The sequence below is a fragment of the Ambystoma mexicanum genome, chromosome 9 (genome assembly GCF_040938575.1).
Source record: "Ambystoma mexicanum isolate Mex_15411 chromosome 9, UKY_AmexF1_1, whole genome shotgun sequence".
In the NCBI taxonomy this organism is placed as follows: domain Eukaryota; kingdom Metazoa; phylum Chordata; class Amphibia; order Caudata; family Ambystomatidae; genus Ambystoma; species Ambystoma mexicanum.
In genome coordinates this window covers 1,172,539,806-1,172,560,300 of record NC_090931.1, presented here as the reverse complement: position 1 = coordinate 1,172,560,300, position 20,495 = coordinate 1,172,539,806, and the positions used below count along the sequence as shown (strand labels likewise).

Genomic DNA, 20,495 nt, shown 5'->3' with positions numbered 1-20,495 from the left:
TGCTCAATACAGCACAGTTCCATGTTCCCATATATATATATATACATTGCGTTTGTGGGTTATGAAATCGAAAAAGAATATATGATAAATGTCATTATTCAAAAAACTATACACTCATATCAATATCGAAATTATTACAAGGGATAGAACACCTACAATATCAATTAATCCATTCGGCTACCTACGCACTACCTCAAGGCCTAAAGCTAAATCCGGACACTTGACTCACCGGTGGCGGAATGTGGACGAATAGAGTGGGAATAGCGTTTTCGAGCAATTTCCGTGTCGTTCGCCGTTTATTCTTCTTTGTTACCCATGATGTTGTGTACATGTCCAAGGAAAAGTGCCGGCTGCAGATGCGGTATCGATCACCCCTCTTGTCCTGTAAGACTTGTTGGACTCAACTTTCCAGCTCATCCATTGGATATCTGCAATGTCTGACCCATTCTCTTATTTGATCAACAGTTTTCGGGAATACATGCATTGTAGTGCCTTCAGATTTGGCATGGGTCTTCGAAGGGCAACTGCTAATCGAACAGGCAGGCATTGTTGATAAATCTGAAAAGTAAATATCGACATTATTATACAATCTTCAAGAATAAAGATTTGATACAAAAGTAAATGAATCATACAATGATCAATGCAAGGTTTGTTTTGGTCGCAGGAACTATACCAGTTCATTATGTGCGGCTTAGTATTTGCATAAGTTGCAGAAATGTATAAATGATGTTACTAAAATCTGAACATGTGACTCGTCCCTTGGATGTTCTGTCTTCACGAGAAGGAAAAATGCCTACATTATAGACTGGACTCCCGAAGGATGCAATTCGATGACAATAGACACAGATGAAAATGAATAGATCTATTGATAGCATAGCAATGGAAACTCAAGTCAATAGCAATGAGACCAATGAACATAGCACTATTGTGTACTCTACTCGCAAATAGATAGAAATTTAAAAATCTGCGAAATATGACTAGGATACATGGCCTTACCTTGACCAACAAACAGTTGGATTCAGCAAGCAGAGCAGTATGTTGCAGGAGAATAGGTGGGTGGCCACAGGTAGCACACTGATGGGTTTGCTCTAAGCGGTCACAGTAGTTCACGGATAGCACGACGACAAGCAGATTAGCGTAGATCTCAGTGGTTGCCAGGTAGCACGTTCAGGAGTTGACTTGCAAAGCACAAAGATGTTCTCATGAGACATATCAAGCGGTTTATAAAGTATTAGAAACAGGGGTGTGTTTGTGAATGAATGATGTATGTATGTCGTGGTCTTAGGGGGGCGGCCTGCTTGAAGGGGAGGCCTGGCTGGAGACACGGGGTCTGAGGAGGCCATGAGAGCGATGGCCCCTGGGCGTGGGATACCTTTTGAAGTGTACATGCTGTTTGGCACCTTGGCCGTTTGCGCCCGTGACAGTCCCTCATGCCAGCGCTCATCCCCGGGTGCGAACCGCCTTTGATAGAGGGGGTGGGATGGATGGGCCTAGGGCGTGCAGATAAGGCACAGGAAGACTGCTGAATGGAGACACACTTATGTGGATTGCAGGGGGGCGGCCTGCTTCAAGGGGAGACCTGGCTGGAGACACGGGGTCTGAGGAGGCCATGTGAGCAATGGCCCCTTGGTGTGGGATACCTTTTGAAGTGTACATGCTGTTTGGCACCTTGGCCGTTTGCACCCGTGACAGCCCCTCATGCCAGCGCTCATCCCCGGGTGCGAACCGCCTTTGATAGAGGGGGTGGGATGGATGGACCTGGGGCATTCAGATAAGCCACAGGAAGACTGCTGAATGGAGACACACTTATGTGGACTGCAGGGGGGCGGCCTGCTTCAAGGGGAGACCTGGCTGGAGACACGGGGTCTGAGGAGGCCATGTGAGCAATGGCCCCTTGGCATGGGATACCTTTTGAAGTGTACATGCTGTTTGGCACCTTGGCCATTTGCGCCCGTGACAGCCCCCCATGCCAGCGCTCATCCCCGGGTGCGAACCGCCTTTGATAGAGGGGGTGGGATGGATGGGCCTGGGGCGTGCAGATAAGGCACAGGAAGACTGCTGAATGGAGACACACTTATGTGGATTGCAGGGGGGCGGCCTACTTCAAGGGGAGACCTGGCTGGAGACACGGGGTCTGAGGAGGCCATGTGAGCAATGGCCCCTTGGCATGGGAAACCTTTTGAAGTGTACATGCAGTTTGGCACCTTGGCCTTTCGCGCCCCTGACAGCGTGCATCCCTGGGTGCGAACCGCCTGTGATAGAGGGGGTGGGATGGATGGGCCTGGGGCTTGCAGATAAGGCACAGGAAGACTGCTGAATGCAGACACACTTATGTGGATTGTAGGGGGGCGGCCTGCTTCAAGGGGAGGCCTGGCTGGAGACACGGGGTCTGAGGAGGCCATGTGAGCAATGGCCCCTTGGCATGGGATACCTTTTGAAGTGTACATGCAGTTTGGCACCTTGGCCTTTCGCGCCTCTGACAGCGCACATCCCCGGGTGCGAACCGCCTTTGATGGAGGAGGTGGGATGGATGGGCCTGGGGCGTGCAGATAAGGCACAGGAAGACTGCTGAATGGAGACACACTTATGTGGATTGCAGGGGGGTGGCCTGCTTCAAGGGGAGGCCTGGCTGGAGACACGGGGTCTTTGGAGGCCATGTGAGCAATGGCCCCTTGGCATGGGGTACCTTTTGAAGTGTACATGCAGTTTGGCACCTTGGCCTTTCGCGCCCCTGACAGCGCGCATCCCCGGGTGCAACCCGCCTTTGATATAGGGGGTGGGATGGATGGGCCTGGGGCGTGCAGATAAGGCATAGGAAGACTGCTGAATGGAGACACACTTATGTGGATTGCAGGGGGGCGGCCTGCTTCAAGGGGAGGCCTGGCTGGAGACACGGGGTCTGAGGAGGCCATGTGACCGATGGCCCCTTGGCGTGGGATACCTTTTGAAGTGTACATGCAGTTTGGCACCTTGGCCTTTCGCGCCCCTGACAGCCCCCATGCCAGCGCTCATCCACTGGCGCGAACTGCCTTTGATAGTATATCCTTGCTTATCAATAACAAATGCCACATACCGGAGATTCTTGTGAGCACAGACCCACACTTCAACCGGTGTATTATAGTGGTCAAGACCCTAAGGCCTGTATAATCCAATGGTAATTGTTAGTATAGATATATGTGTGACTTTTATAGAGACATAACCTACTGAAAGACTTTGAACAAGTGTTATTTAGTGCATGCATTATCGAGAATATGTTATGTTAGCTTAGATACATAGTGACCACCCTGCTTCACAGCGACCAGACCTTCACCCATTCGGAGCACAGATTTCTGACGTCAATCCTTGAATGGAGACACACTTGATTCATTTAAAAAATCGAAACAACTGTTGTTAAAATATATGTGGTGTTTTATTTTGTATCTTATTTTCATGACACAAAAATACAAGACTTAAAAGATTATACAGGTCAGGTTGCAGCACAGCGAGAGAAAATCCCTTGCACTGACCGCTGTCACTCGGGAACGTTTCTCTAATGGCACGAACGGCACAGGCTGGTATCACTCTTCGAACGCGGTGTCCAAGCCTCCCGTGGAGCCACCATGTAAAGGAACGATAGGCCACCATCCTGTACCACCTGTGAAAGGAATGAAACAAACTGTTTTTAAATGACCAAGATAAGTTTAATAAACGTTTGTTGTCAATGACAATTCTTGTAACTAATGGCATTCTGCACGGACAAATGCTATCTAGACAGTGCACACTATTGAACGACTTGCATGCGTTACAATGATATGTAGATGTAATTTTGGATATAGTAGAAGAACATGAAATAGGAGTGGCATGACAAGCAGAGTATACTTACTCGTTACTCGGATTACGAGGACGAACAGTTGCGCAAAGTTCGTGCATAAGCACCATCATTATTCTCAACACGGCCCGTGTGAGGCAGGCTACTCTGAAGTCTGGCAGCTCGGTGATGCATTGCGGTCGTGGCTCGCCTTACGAAATGTAGGCCAGGCATCCCGAGTTTTCTCGGCAGCAGCATTTCTCCTCCTCGGTTGGCATTAGCTCGCACCGATTGCATGTGCACCAGGTGGAGACGCCGTCCATGCGACTAGGCCCAGGCTCTTCACATGTTGATTCGTCCTGCAAACTGCCGTCCGAATCCTCATCGTTTTAGCGTGCTTCCCTTTCCAGTAGTTCCTCCTCGGTATACTCGGGCTCGTACATGCAGGGCATTATTGTAGCCATTGTGTGGTAAACAAAGTAAAATAATTTAACAAGATGGTACAGGTGATCACACGGGCTACAAGCGGCGAAGGTAGCTGACCAGAGCACAGAAACGAGTCACAAAATACTCTAAGTAGCACAGAGAGAGGAATGGAATCGAAAATCTGCTGCTGTGTGTTGTGAAACGGTCTGTTTATACTTATTGAGGAAAGAGGCGTCCTGCCATTTCCATGGCGACACGTCATTAGCTGAAGCGCAGCGAATGTTGACACAAGACGTGTTTTGGCATTGGGAAATGGGTGGTACAAGTCTGCTGATGACAGGCTACGGGCGGGGGAATTGATTTAGTGCCGCAGAAGCAGGTCAGCCAGGGTGATGTGGCAAGTGATAGGATTATCAGAAAATGGCGGCTCCCTGGTGCCTGTTTTCGCGTGCGTTTAATGGACGAAAACTCGGGTAAGGTCCATAATAAAGTTTTCTAAACTCGAGCCACTTAGGCTTAAAATAACATGGCCGACCCATAGGGACAATACAAATGTTTACTAGACCATGCCTTTAATTGGTTTTCTGTTATAGGTGCGCATGCCTTTCACCTTCCAGCCAGGTAAATATTCTACAAAGCTATTCTGAGCATAATCAGAATCAGTTACTAGAACTATTTCTTTGAGTTTATTTTCAACTGCTGTAGAGACTGCTTTGTAAATAGAGGATACATCTGCTACTTGAATACGTCTATGACCAATCCTCAAGCCTACCCTTGGAATCTTGTCTCATTTAACCAGATATTTCCTAATCCTGTCACAAGCTCTTTTTCATATTATTTTCTACATGGTAGGCACATCCATCTACACAGTTGGTAGATCCTTACACATTTCTACATTGAATGCTTTGTGTAGGGATTGCTCAAATTCATTCAAACTTGATTCTAGCTCTGTATCTTCCAGTTCACACACAGCTGCACAATCATGCAAGTCTGCTAGCCACCGGGCAACCAGTCTCTTTTTGTGTTGTCCATATTTCACTTCAATAGGAAATCCCTGAAGTGATAACATTCAGGAAGTAATTCTGGACATGGCCAAATTCTGTGACCTGATTCTTTTACTTTGCAGAAACTGCAGAGGTTCATGATTTGTTTCAACAATTACCCTCTCCCCTTGAATTATGGGGTGGAAATGTTGTAATGCCCAGACAGTGGTTAAGAGTGCTTGTTCGTACTCACTTAACTTAGACTCTACCTGTGACAATGCATTACTAGCATATGCAATATTTTTGTTATTCACATCATGCTTTTGATCTAACACTGCAGACATGAATTGATCAGTGAAACCTATCTCTACAAAGAAATCCTGGTTCTTTATTGGATATGCCAGACATGGTGCCTTCATTAGACATTGTGTTAACCTGGCCGCGACCTCAATTTGTTCATTTTCCTATTTCCAGTGTACATCCTGCTTCAATAATCTTGTTAAAGGTTTCTGTAATCTCTGCATACTTCTCAAGACATTTCCTTTTGTAACATGTCATCCCTAATAAACTTTATTAACCATTTCAGATTAGTACGATCTTTCAGTTTATATGTCGTCTCCACTTTCTTCTTTTGCCGGTTCAACCTATTCTCAGTCACTTCATGACCTATGAAGTTCACTTTCCTTTTACACCATTGTGCTTTCTGTAAAGATATGTTTGCCCCGGTTTTCTGTAGCTGGCTAAGTATATGTCTAATCTCATTGAAATGGCTTTTCAGATTCTCATTTTTAATTAGCACATCATCCACGTAACCTATTGCCACCCTTTCAGCTGCATTTGGGAGTGCCTTGCTCAGGAATATCCCAAACTCACTCCCACTATTAGCATACCCAAAGGTGTCCGGGACCATGCATACTGTGATTTGTCAAAAGAAAATGGAAACACATTTTAAATATCTTCAGCCAGTGGTGCACACCAGTATCCTGCTTTAAGATCTAATGTGGTAAATACCTTTGACCCGTGAACCTGTGCAAGACCCTGAAAAATAAATGGGAGAGGCCACATTGAAACAGGTACCTTTTAGTTTAATTCTCGTCGATATGCACTCAAATGCCATTGGCCATTAGGCTTTAACACACCTAATGTAGGGGTATATGATGTGCGATGAATGGGCCTAATAATTCCTCTAGATTCGAAATGTTTGATTATTTCAACTAGTAATTCCAAACATGCCAGAGGTAACCTATATTGTAACACACATACTTGCTCCCTACCATGTCCTTCTGGTAATGTGGCAACATGCACATCTGTTAACCCACAATCATATGCTTCTTTAGCAAAAACCTTTTTGAACTCCATACATTTTTTTTTCTCAATTGGTCTTTTTCCTTCTTCATTTGTGCAAGCATCTGCAGCCTGAATCTGTTCTTCTTCCATTTTAGAAAACTCTGGGAAGTCCTCCAAAGGAGGAACTTCTGTACTTTCCTCTAACCTGTATCTCTTTGGCGAGTCAAAACCGTTGCTTATTATGGAATATTGACTTCCATTTCAACATGCTGTTTTTCTATTCTAGTCTCATTCAATTAAAATAGAACACAATCATCTTGATGACAGCACACTATTTCACTTGACTCATTAGCATACATGGACTGAACTTTAAAGATTCCTTTAGGCTTAGAATCCAAGGATTCTGGCAACTCACCCTGTGCAGTCACATAGCTTTCAGGGATTTTCCCAATCACTGCATTACTGAAATCTGCAGTGTAGTAAGGCTTCTGTATTGCCATCCCTATTGCTGGAATTTCTTCCAAAGGAATGTCTTGGCACCCTTTATTGCCCACCAGAATTTGAATGGGTCCATCCCCAATCTCTATCAGTGGTGTATATTCACATTCTAACCCTTTCTGCCTCATGGATTCATTTAAGCATAGAAATGCATCAGAATCGTTTATCTGCTCTCCCTTTCTTTATTTTAATTCTAATGTAACTTGTCTGGTGAGAGTGGGAATTGTAACATCCTATTTCACCTGCAGTTTAACTGCATAGGGTGCCATCTGTGTGCAATGATAATTGTTGTTTGTATTGTTGTTTATTTATTTATAGAGCGCTCCTGGCCATTGAGCAACTGGGCGCTTGCAGAAAATAAATCTTGGGTTACAGGTACATGAGTATGTTACATTTCTTAATTTACAGGATCATATATTGCAGGCTCATACATCAAGCAATTCTTACTTACAAGAGAGATATGTTACATATATCAAAATCTTTTTGTGTTGCACTGTCGGATGATTTACAATAAGGATAAGTTACAGTTACAGTGTTTACAGTAAATATACATAGTATTTGGTACAGTTGGGGCATTTAGCAGTCGTTAGTTTTAAGCAGAGTTTAGTGTTGGCTTTGAACACATGGAAGAAGGGGGTAGCTCTAAGTGCATCTGGGATGGAGTTCCATAGCTGCGCTGCTAGAACCGGGAAGCTGGTCCCACCTGTTCTTTTCAGTTTGAAGTTGGGGACTTTGATGCTGTTTGAGAGGGCCTTTCTGATGGGGCTTTCAGAGGTGTGCTTAGCGAATTTTTCCGTCAGGTATGCGGGAGCTTTGTTGTTCAGACAATTGTGTGTAATGTTCAGAGTTTTGAATTTGATACGGTCATTGATGGCCAGCCAGTTGACGGCTCTTCTATGGGTAGATATGTGTTGTCCTTTGGGGATACCTAGGGCTGTTCTGACGGCATTGTTCTGCAGGGTTTGGAGTTTGTTGATATTATGTTTACTGGTGCCTAAGTAGAGTGCATTGCAGTAGTCTAATTTGGAGAGGATGAGGGCTTGCGCTATGGTGGTGCAGCTGTCTGTGGAAAGGTATGGTTTGCAGGCGTGGATGAGTTTGCAGGTATAACTGGTTGCTGATGCTGTAGCATGTACTTGCTTGTCGAGGGTGAGAGCTGAGTCTAAGTAGAAACCTAAGGTTTTAACTTCCTTACCTACCTTGATTTTAATGCCATCGATCGTGATGGAGTTGTAAAGCGGGGGTAGTTTGTTCAGTTTATTGGTGGAGCCAATGATTAAGAGCTCAGTCTTATCGTCGTTAAGACATAGGCCATGTGTGGCCATCCAGGTTTGGATGATTTGGTACATTTTGTTTGTGAGTCTGGTGTCTTTTTCATAATCCCCTTGGATTGGGATCAGGATCTGTGTATCATCGGCATAATTGGTATATGAGACCCCTAGTTTGTCCAATATATCAAAGAGAGGCTTTGTAAAAATATTGTATAACGTGGGGGAAACACATGACCCTTGAGGGTCTCCACAGGTGATGGGGACTGGATCCGCTGCTGATGAGGGTGAGAAGACCCTTATGGTTCTCTGGCCCAAGAATGAGTTTATCCATGCCGTGGCTTTTGTAGAGAAGTTGGCTGCCGATTTGAGGTGATTGCACAGTACCTTGTGATTTACCAGGTCGAAGGCAGCTGATAGGTCTAGGAGTAGGAGAATAGATACATCTCCTCTGTCTATGCGCTCGTCTAGCTGGTTTTTAAGATCAAGGAGAGCCGTTTCGGTTCCATGCCTTGGCCTAAATCCTGATTGTCTTGTCCCCAGTATATTGTTGCTCTCCAGATAATCTTGGATCTGAAGATATGCAGCTTTATCTAAGATTTTAAGGCGGAACGGGACAGTTTTTATGGGCCTATAGTTCGTTGGGACGTTGGGGTCCAAATTAACTTTTTTTAGTAGAGGTAGTATCCATGTGTCTTTAAGGTTTGTTGGCACAGAGCATGATCTAAATGAGGAGTTGATGAATGATTTGACGAAGGGGGCTAGTTCATGTGCAGCCTCTTTAATAATTGGGGCTGGACAGGTGTCCCCAAGGCATCGGGACGGTTTCAAGGACAGGATGATGTTCTTAGTTTCTACAGTAGAGATGGCTCTAAAGCTAAATTGGTTAGGGGGTTTAGTTTGGTTGGTGGCAAGTTCCTGGAGGATGGTTTCTTGCGTAGAGAGGGCAATGTTGTGGAGGGCGGATTTTTTGTCTCGTATTTTGTCTTGTAGCATTATGATTTTGTTGCATAGGGCTTTTTGAATGTTAGTGCACCAGGATTTCTCTTTGGTGCAAGAATCTATGGGTGCAATTGGGGATTCTAATTCTCTCAGAATGGAGAATATTTCTCTGGTATTCGAATTCGCTTTTTTGATTCTGTCATTAAAGGTCTCTTTTTTAGCCTGAATGATTTGTTTTTTGTAGCTGTTAGTGAGGGCAGTGAGAAGGTCTTTGTTATGGGGAGAGAGTTTTCTTCTCCAAAAGGCTTCTGCATGTTGTTTCTCTTTGCGTAAGGCTTTTAGCGCAGGGGTGAACCAGGTGTTCAGATGGGCAATAGGTTTTGATTTAGTGGGTTTCAGCGGCGCAATGGCGTCGATAACCGAGTTGATTGTGTTGTTGTACAGGTCGACTAGATAGTTAGGGTTAGAGGACTGGCTAGAGTGATTAGTGATGGGTTGGAGCAGGGGGCGAAGATCAGTGAGTGTTATATTTTTTTTTGCAGCGGGTGAGGGCCGGTGGAGCATGAGGTTTGGTAGATTTGGGTTGTGGAAGGTCCTAAATGGTCAGTGAGACCAGATTGTGATCTGTCCATATACAAGGTTCAATTGCAGTTATGAGGGAAACGCAATTGATGTCTGCGACCCAGTCCAATGTGCGGCCTTTAGAATGAGTGGGGCCGTTATTCCGAATAGTGAGGCCTGCTTCCCCAATAGTGTTAGCTATGGTGGATGCATTGGAGTCTTTTGGGTCCTTGTAGCCTAAGTTGAGATTGCCTAATAGGATGATTTGTGTTCCCGGTTTGGCATTAGTGTTTAATAAGGTGGTTAAGTCTTCTTCAAAGGTGCCTAGTGGACCAGGGGGTCTGTAGATAAGGTGTATTGTGATAGTGCGTGTGGCCGAGATTTCTAACTTTAGGGAGAGTAGTTCGGCTGACGGCATAGTGAGGCTGTCTATTTCTTTGATGGTGAGGTTGGCTCTGCAGATAAGAGCTATGCCTCCTCCTTTGGAAGTTTCCCTGTCTTTTCTGAAGATGGTGAAGTTTGGGGGTATGGCTATCATGAGGGCAGGGCCAGCAGCTTTGTGTAGCCATGTTTTGGTGACTGCTAGAAAGTCGAGTTGGTTACAGGTGATGATGTCAGCAATTTCCGAGGCGTGAGCTATTAGAGATCTAGCGTTGATGAGGCCTCCCTTGAGGTTTTGAGTTATTTCGGTGTTGTTGCTAGTGTGGGCCTGGTTGGGCAAAGTTTCAGAGGATTTGGTGCAAGGGGTTTGATTGCAGCTAGGATTCCTTGTGTCCATGTTTCGGCTAGTGTGTTTGGGCTCCTTCTTAGTGTGGCTAAGGGGTATGTGTGCAGTTGGTGGTTTGGGTAGTCTGGAGCCTTTCTTCATTTAAACAAAAACACAATGTGTTTTAATCTATTTCTGTTTGCCATTTTTTCTTGGGGTCCAAATAAATCTCCAAAGACAGCTTCTCTTTTTCTCCCTGCATTTAACCCTGACACATGAGAATGACGGTGTCGCTAGGCACACAGCCATTCTGAAGATACACTTTCTGATTTAGCAACGGTATGGATTTTTTTTATAATTTTGTTTCTTAGGCTTCAATGGTTTTTTGACTAGGGACCACAATACAATATTTACCCTATCAATGAGGGGCAATTACCTCTTCAGGCAATTCATCCCTATGAGAAAGGGTATTTCATTGATGGATATAATAAATACTTCCTGTTTCATCCTATGCTTCCCTATCTTTATGTCAATTTGACTGACACCTTCGATAGGTATTTTTGAAGTTGTGCAAAGGGCTTTCATTTTGTCTCACCTTTATGTGATTTTGTGGGGATCTGCACAATGCCTTCATTGATACTTTTTTCTAGTTGTTTTGACATTGTGGCTTGGGCATGCATACCAATCATTGCAAATGCAAATGCATTACATTTTTCTTCCACAGTGATAAGCACATAGTACCCGTCTTCAACCTCATCTAGCAAACATAAAAAGTGTGCATTTTTGGTGATTTCAGGACTCACCTTCCTTAGCTTCTTTTTACTATTTGCTAGACACATGGGCATGTGAAATGACATTTGTCCCTCCTTTTTGCCCAATTCACTTTGAATTTCTTTGTCTACATTCCTGGGTTCAGAACCCATTTGTTTGGAGTGTAGCCACTGACTGCCCATTTGACATGGGACTACCAGTGTTCACACTGCAAGATTTTGACTGAATATTATCAGGTTTATTTGCCAGCCTGTCAATTTCTGGCGCATGACACTTATCTGTGTTTTGCATGATGCCTGTCCTTTCTGTCTCTTGGAATTTTTGTTGTTTGAAATACTTCTCAGGTGACTGACCTGCACCCTCCTTTTGATCTACTGTTTTCTCTGTATGTAGTTCAACAGTATTCTGATTATCAAGGGAGTATATTCTAACTACTTGATCCTACCTCTTCACCTCGTGTTTTATTTTCACATTGGATGCTCTTTTTGAATCTGTTTCGCTGTTTTTTAGGGTTTTCTTGTTCATTTTCCCCTTTTTGTTCTTCATTTTGACACACTATTGAGTATGATTCAACTCTAAATTGAACCACACTCCCTTTTTGTGTGGGTTGAAATTTGCTGTTTCATTTTCTTGCATTTGTGTTCTTTTTTTTTAAGTTGGTAGGCAATTTAGGACCATTATCCAAAGGTGATTCATGAGCTTCTGTGTTTTCATCAGTGCAGGGGCTATCACATAGTCACTTATTGTCAGAACGCACAAGATCACTCCTATGGCATTCTGCACCTTCACTTGGCTGTTGTTTTTGAACTGCACCTAACTTTCCTATTTGCTATGGCAACATTTTGACTTGGGCCTCTAAGCATTGAAACCTGTCCATGTCTCTGGATACTTCTCTTTGTAGTCTGGGCCGGTACTGGTTAAATTCACCCTGATTAGGCCTGTTCTGGTATCTCTCAGGAGATTTCTATTTGAGTTACCTCTGAATTAATGTGCCATAGGAAGTGGAGAAAGGGAAGTGACCAACCTTTGATCTTGGTTGTCTGGTGGTGATGATTGGTTATATTGGCGAGGGGTATAGTTCATATTTTGTCTTTCATTTGGTGGGAATTGTCCCTTATGTTGTATGTATGTTCGAGGTGGTGTCCACGGTGGAGGCATACTCCTTTGATTAGGTGTTGTGTTGTTTCTTGCCTGGGTTTGGGCTGATTGAAGCAGCATTTTTACAGATTTGACCTCCATTATTGCTGGCTCAGGTTCTTTTGATTTTGTCTATCTACTCTTAGGCCCTTCCTCTCTCTGACCATATATCACCTCATATAGCTTGGTCCCCTGTTCTATTATCCATTCTAGTGATTTTTCTATGTCAAATTCGCAAATCAAGTGGGATACAATTTCTTTTTTGGAGCCCATAAAAGTATGCATTCTTAAATTCTACAAAGGTGATGTTTTCCCCATGGGTTTACCATTTTTAAGCCTCTCGCCTGACATTTAGGCTGTTTTAATATTGCTTGGGCAAATTGATTTTATTCTGTGCTGCTATTATTTAAATTGAACTCTATACTGAAGCTACATACTCTATTGGGGCATGTGAAACTGACACATCTCTTTATTTTTCACTGACATTTGTGTCGGTACAGTCTGCTTAATACTACTTTGAGGGGCGTCTCCTATAGAAATACCGGACTTTTGTCCGTTCATGTAGTATGCACATAGAACGTTTGAACATATAAACAGATGTGTTTTCCAATCGCTCATCTCTGGACATGTGAGATGCGAACTAGGAAACTTTAAAGTGATTTGCACCAGACAAAGTGCATTTTAGAAACAAGAGTTGGACCATATGCGGGCCCAACAAATGGACACAGGGGTTTGCAATCCAGTTCCAAGCACAAATATACGTATCTTTTTCCTTTCTGACCAGGCTGGGATTTAACCAGAGATTTGATACCAAAGACATAAAGATATATACACAAACAAGCAACATTGGGTAAGCGGATTTGGATTGCACTAGAATACCATACAAACCATGTTTTCAAGAACCTCAAAGTCAATTTTTAGAAAGATACTAATGTATTGTGTTTTTTGTTGTAGGTTCACTTTGTTTTATTTCATATCACTTCAATTAATTTATTTTCTTTGACCATTTTATTTTTGATGTTCTTTCTACCACCCTCAAACACTCCTACCCTTTACCCCTCCCTCAAAGGCCAATCTCCTGAATGGGGGTTTTTGTAATGAATGACATAATTACGAAATATGCAAACATGGCTGTTTATAAACATCATTATTTAAAATTGCGTTTTATACCCAATGGTTAATGTGAATGCTCTTATTTCACACACACAAATATGATTTTCTGTTATACAAAAAATGGATACCATAATTTGCAAATGAAACATGACCAGCCCTGATTTGAAAAAGACGGGAGCACAGTCGAAACACGTGTAATCACAGAGGGCACTGTCAAATGGGCATTATAGTTGAAGAAATCAGAAATTCAAAAATACACATTGAAACACAGAGAAAGAGGTCATCTGTCTTCTTTCTTGGTAAAACGTGGGCGCATGAGTAACGTGTCAATGCAACTGCTTGAACTACTATCGTATGACATCCTGTTTCAGCATTGAAAGGCGATTTCCTGCACTTGCGCCATCTTACCTTAGACCGCTTCAGAACCACTGCGGTCCTAATCATTGATGGTAAGCACTACTCTTTAGCCTCATATAGCGTATTTGTAGGGACGTTAGATATTGAAACAATATTGAAACGCACATGTGCTCACCAAAGGGCGTCATACCTCACATAACGTCCAAATCTAGTTATAACTTGCAACCCAACCTTTGTGTGGTTAGATAGAGCCCTGTGCCCCATGTCCATTTGGTTTATCTCTCTATTTCCTCTATTAGTCCCTATCTATGCTAACTCGACAGGGAATTAGGCTGCCCTGTTGCTGTACCATCCTGAATTACTTATCAAATTAGGATGTAAGATTGTTGATGTATGAACAGTTGCACAATAGACACATGGACACTGATCCCATTGTCTCCTCTATTGCAGATGACACGTCAAGCTACCAGTTGTCACGTCGTGGACGCTGCCTCAACCTTGCATTTTCCTTTGCAGTTGATGCAGTGTTGTTCTTGTTGAGCACTTTGTGTGTGTGTTTTTTGTGTCTCATTTACGGGTACCTTCTGGTACCCGTAAATGAGACACAATCTACTCTAGATTAAATCAAAATTTAATCTACTCTTGTGTACTTTGCATACTTCAGTGCTTAGTTTTTATCCCAGACAGTCCCTGACGGATTTCCCTGCACCCTTGCACTTTTTTTGGAAAGAAACATGTTGGATGTATTTTGTTGATAGTATGTGGATGAATGAATGATGGTGAGAATGACTAGAGTGTTGGATGTAGTTCAAATTGCGTATTTGCACAGCACAAGGCAATTTTTTGACACCACAGGACTTTATAGGGCCTAGTTACTGCTCATAAACTGTATTATAGTACTGTCTGTTACCACTTTGCACTGTCTATTTAGCGCTGAGTAGATGATCAATTCGGAAATGTTCATATCGTGAACTTATCATATCCACACTGAGATGCCAAAATCCACTTCAACCTACTTTTAACATTTGCAATTATCATGTGATTTTGTTTTGTATACACATAAAATGTTGTATTTCTTGATTGATTTGAATCTGCTTCATAAATTTAATTGACTAAGAAGCATCTGCTGTTGTGGAACACTGGTACAGTTTAGTCAACCACCTGGCAACAATAGAGTGTATTGCCCATTTAACACTTTTTATTTGTTGCTAAAAGTATTGTAAATTAATGAGGGTCGGTTAGAAGTGGGCCTCCCACTCCTTCAACCTCTTGTTGTTTTTGTTGGAGTACTGTTCCCTACTTACTTCGGAGGACACCTTTACAGCAATGGCTGACTTACTAGCCCCCATAAAATCATACAAACAAAAAAGCCGCCCTCCTGAACCCTGATTTTCTACGGTACTTAAAGTTAGTAAACTTCGGTGCAGGCATGCTGAGAAGAAATGGCACACTACTTACTCAGATGAAGCTAAAATTATCTTTTGCAGTGCTCTCACTTCCTACCATAAAGCTATTATCAATGCCAAGAAAGCCTACTTTAGCCACATGGTGGTGGAAGCTCTGAACAAATCAAAGGCTTTACTTGTTTTGGTCCATCCTCTCTCTACTGCAGAGACAAGTTTCCCATGGTGCCGCCTTCCCAGGATCTGTGTGACTCTCTTTCTTTGTGAATAGAATATCTGCTATTAGTTACACTATAAAAGATGAGGCAGATGTGTTAACCACTGACAGGGTGCATGTTGAGCCCCCTCCCTGTAGTTGGGTCGTGGTCCACTTTCCCTCTTTTTTCACACTCTGATATTCTGCTAGCTATTCAGAGCTTAAAATCTGCCTGCCCTGCGGACACCAGAACGCTGGCCCTTATAAAGGAATCTTCAGGTGATATGATTGCTGTTAATCTTTCATTTGCTACTGGTGTTATTCCATCTTCACTCAAGCATCCCCTGGTCATTCCTTTGTTAAAAAAAATCTTCTCTGGACCCTGAAGTGCTAGCCAACTATCGGTCCATCTCGATTCTGCCATTCATAATGAAGGCTTTGGAAAGCTTGGTCTCCCCTCTTCTGTCCAACTTCCTAGAGCCCTCGCTGTACTTTGATGTGTTTCAATCTGGCTTTTGGCCAGGGAGAGGCACTGAATCTATTTTGAATTCAGTGTTTGATGACCTGATATGCCTGGTTGACATGGATGGAGTTGGAGCCGTCCTGTTATTAGATCTGTTGGCGGCTTTTGACGTGGTTTATCACTCCACCCTGGTATCCCCACTGTCTGCTGCTGGACTATCAGGCCAAGTTCTTGAGTGGCTCTTGGCCTTTCTGGCACACCACTCTTAGTCGGTCTCTCATCCTCCTTCTGATCGGCTCCTATCTCACTTGCTGTGGGGTTTCCTCAAGGATCGGCGTTATCTCCTATCTGTTTAATATTTATAATATACTTCTTCTGGTCCTTCTCCAATCACATGGGTTCCACTATTATTCCTATGTGGGTGAAACCCACATTCTGGTCTGTTTGGACCTGACTCAGTCTGAGACAGCTGCCCGACTGAGGGCATGTCTTGAGGAGCTAGGTGGATGGATGACATCCAACTGGCTAAAGCTCAATGCTAGTAAAACTGAGGTTTTGGTTGTAGGCACTGCCTCTCCACACTTGTTCTGGACTGCCAACTTCTGGCCATAGTCTCTTGGCCCCCTCCCTATGCCTGTTTTGGTGGTCAGAAATCTGGGGATTAAAATCACTGCCTTTTTGGCCATTGATGAGCAGGTGGCAGCGGTCTGCAAGACTTACCATTTTAAACTCTGGGTCCCGTGGAAGGTTCTCCCTTTTATCCCAACAGTCATGCAAAGCGCTGGTGGTTGCCGCCCTAGTACTGAGTTTTTTAGACTACTGCAACTGGCTCTACCTGGGCAGCCTCTCTACCTGACTAGATAGCTTCAACTTCTCCAAAATGCAGCGGCTAGATCAGTTGTTTGTCCTCCCTTTGGAACACACATGTCTCCATTGTTGTGACAACTGTATTGGCTACCTGTTGCGGCTCAGATTATGTTCAAGTACATGTGTATTGTGCATCAGGCTTTTTAAGGTATTGGAGCAGAGTACCTGCAAGCCAAATTTGTGAACTATCTACCTACTCACACCCCCTGCTCCCAGTCAACCCTCCTGTTAATTGTCCCTCGGTTTAGGCTGGCCTGCTCAGGGGGGGGGGAAGGGGCTTTACTGTTGTGACGGCCAAATCTTGGAACAATCTTCCTCTTGCTTTGAGGAGGACTGCTGACCATCTTGTCTTCCGGCGGAAACGGAAAACTGTATTATTCTAATGCATATCTCTGTTGAAACCTCCTTATGCCTGTTAGTGCCATGATGCCTTTGGGCGTACATGCACTTAACAAGTTCTGATAACATAACATAACACAGAGTTGGGATTTAATTGCCACATAAATGCATGAAAATGCTCTTTTAAAATCTTGGAGGAACTGGCAAGGGGACATATCTGGCTTTGCAGCTAATGTATACGCCATTTTGTTGCATCTTGTATCGATTAATAAGGTGAAAATTGATGTCTAACCTCTTTCTCAAAGTTCGCCCATGACAAATGTTCCTGTTAATTAAGACCCTGAATTACACTAGCAGCTGCTGTATCAAGCATTAGGTGAAAGTACTGTGTATATTGTTCCCTAGGTACCTGGAGGGCTTTAAGTATACTATGAACTGTTTCTAAGTGGTCTTCCATGCAACAATCACAAAGTTTTGATTGACTTCATGATTTTGATAGGGCTACATGGTGCATTTTTAGGTGTGTCACTTTGTCGCTCATTTCTGTTCTCTTGTGGGCAGGTATTATTCTAATTATTTGTTGTTGATTCATACCCCACAAATGGGCTATAACCAGGTCTGGCCAGAAGAACAGCTGTTGGTACATTGTTCCCTTGAACAGAGCTGTGATTAATTTCACTTCCATTGAATGTAGTGCATTGTAACCTTTTCTGAGATTTTAGGCTAAATATTTGATTTCTAGATTCTTGCACTGTCCATGAAGTCGTTCCACCTCATGACAGAGATAAGAATTCTCATCCATAATCTTATTAATTACTGCTTGCAACTCATTGTGTCTGACATTGATTAAATGCCCTATCCTCCTTCTCATTCTCTTCCATCAATTTAACTATTTCCTGTTCTGCAGCTCAGAATTCTCTGTTTTCCATGTTATGCTCTCTAAAGGTTTGTAATTCTGAAAAGGCAGCAACTTTGTCATGCCTTATTGCATCTAAAATCCTTTTAAGTGCATTGATTCTTGCTCACTAATTAAATTTGTTCTCCTTCTGAGCCAATTGAGTAGCCATATTGCTGCATTTTGATTTCAATCCTGTGCCTGTTTCTAATTCTCTATTTAATTGCTGCACTTGATTACCTGCATCATCCAAACTGCATTGTAACTTGCTAATCATCTCAGTGTCAGTTCCCTGAATTTTTAAAGATCTATGCAACAAAAACATAACTTTGCACATAATCTGATGATGCAATGTTTCTCTTCCTTGTGATCTGGAGCTCTGAACAGCCTCATGAGGCACACCTGAAGGATGCTCTCTTCCTCAACGATATTTTCAAGTGGCTCCTTCACTACTTCCGTACAAATCCTGTCCTTCCATATTGTTGCATTTTCTGAAGACCAAACTGCATGGGCAAAAAGCTTTGCCTCAAGATAGTTTGCTAGATCAGAAAACTCAGCCTCAATTTGAGACATGGTGACACTATTGTGTATTTCAAATGAGCACCTGCGCTGCACCACTTCACAGCACTAATTCACTTATTAAGTGCACAGTATGGCTATGCCCATAATACAATGCCACACCCAGTAATTGTTTTAAAGTTCCCAGCCAAAACAACAAAATATGTAGGATATATATATTTGGGATTATACCTAGCTTTGTGGTATTTTATTATGGTGGTAATGAGTGGTATTTTATTATGGTAATTCATTGGTATATCCCCTTTTACAGTGGTAGGACTCACTTCAGAATATTGCCTAACAACTATCCTTTTTACCATGGTCACTCACTGCAACAAGGTTCTAGACTTGGTACACTCAGTGGGGTCATTAGCATTTCCACCTCACAGTACTTTATGTACAATGCTGCTGTATGCCCTGATGGCCGAAATGTAAAACATATAGATCATATCATAAACAAATAATTGTATACACACACACGTCTGCTACTCCTAAAACTCACTTATCCGAAAACAATCTATTTCAGATGTTACCACTTGTGTCAATATGAATTACCGCATATGGTAAAATACACCTATCACCTGTTGGACCCCAGTCTATGTGCTAATAAAAATGCAGCCACATAATAAGAGCACAACCCAGTTTGTTTTCAAACCCTTTATAGAATGTTAAAATTTGAAGCTGTTCAGAAAGTTCCATTATGCAATACAAGTTACTTGGACATGAGAAAGGAAAAATGCCTTTCATTGGAGTGTTCACACAAATTAATAGAACCAGCTGTGCCCCATTTTACCATCAGACATTTGACATGAGAAAATTGGCAATAAATGTACTTTGAGAGAGAGAAAGAACAAAACCGCAAATAGTTTCATCACATGCGCTTTTAAAATAGAAATATTACATATGAAACAACCTATTTTCCTGTCTAACTGCTTAACAGGAGCACTCCAACCCCCTCACTTTTGACCCATATTACCAAGAGGCAGCGATTTTCTTGGCTTCACCGGAACTGGAGAATCCCCCACTTTCTGTTCGCACACAGATACGGACTGCCAATACCCCAGGAGGTCTGTCAGCACTGGACTATGTCTGTCAGCCCGTCTCAGTCCAGCATTCGAAGCTCTCTCCCAGGATGTCTCTCTCTTTGGATCTCTCTGAATGTCTGCCTCTGGATGTTCCTGAACATCTAACTGGCTAAACCCACTTAAGTCCTTATATTCCCTCTTGCTGCAACTCAAAAAGAAAATACCTCCCATCTAAATCATACCACTGAAAACCATGTGATTCTACTTTTGGAGAGCAGGAAGATACATCTCTTCTTGTGTTTCCTGCGCACACAATAGCTGGTTCTTTAGTTCTCGCATATTTCAGCTTGTTACACCAGTTCATGCTGCACGTTTAAGAAACCCATGGAAATAGAGCCAAATGCATTTCGAATTTGGATTCAAGACATTTATTTCATATAAACTAATTTGCACTCATCGTTGAGGATATGGAATTTAGTTTGTAAAATGGGATTCTTTGAATTAGTATGTTAATGTATATTAGTTATTAAGTTTGGTGCAACTTCAGTCAAATGGAATATTATCCTGAAATGAACAATTTTCAAGCATGCTCTGCATTTCTGAGCTCTGTAGCTTCCCATTTGGTGCGTGCCGGTTGCATTGGCAACCTATGCCTTGCATATGTTTGTATTTCTGACTTTCTGTATAAGGCCCACACTAAAACTACATATGCACGCAAAGCAAATAAACCTGTGTAACTCACAGCCGCCAGCTATTCATAGCCCTCCAGCAATTTCTACAACATGTTTTTCTGTAAGTACGATGCCCACCTTTTGTGAGGCATTCCTCTACTCTGTACACGTTCTGCTCTCATTTTACACTTCTTTGTGATGTAGTGCATCTCTGAAATGCAAACTTTTGAGTATCAGGGGAT

At 42.9% G+C, this 20,495-nt stretch overlaps 1 protein-coding gene across 1 annotated transcript in view; it reads left to right on the top strand.

The window, feature by feature from the left end:
- The window catches only part of KYNU (kynureninase), a 1,315,291-nt gene that overhangs the window by 1,216,081 nt on the left and 78,715 nt on the right, over positions 1–20,495 (top strand). The gene's annotated exons all lie outside the window — the stretch shown is intronic.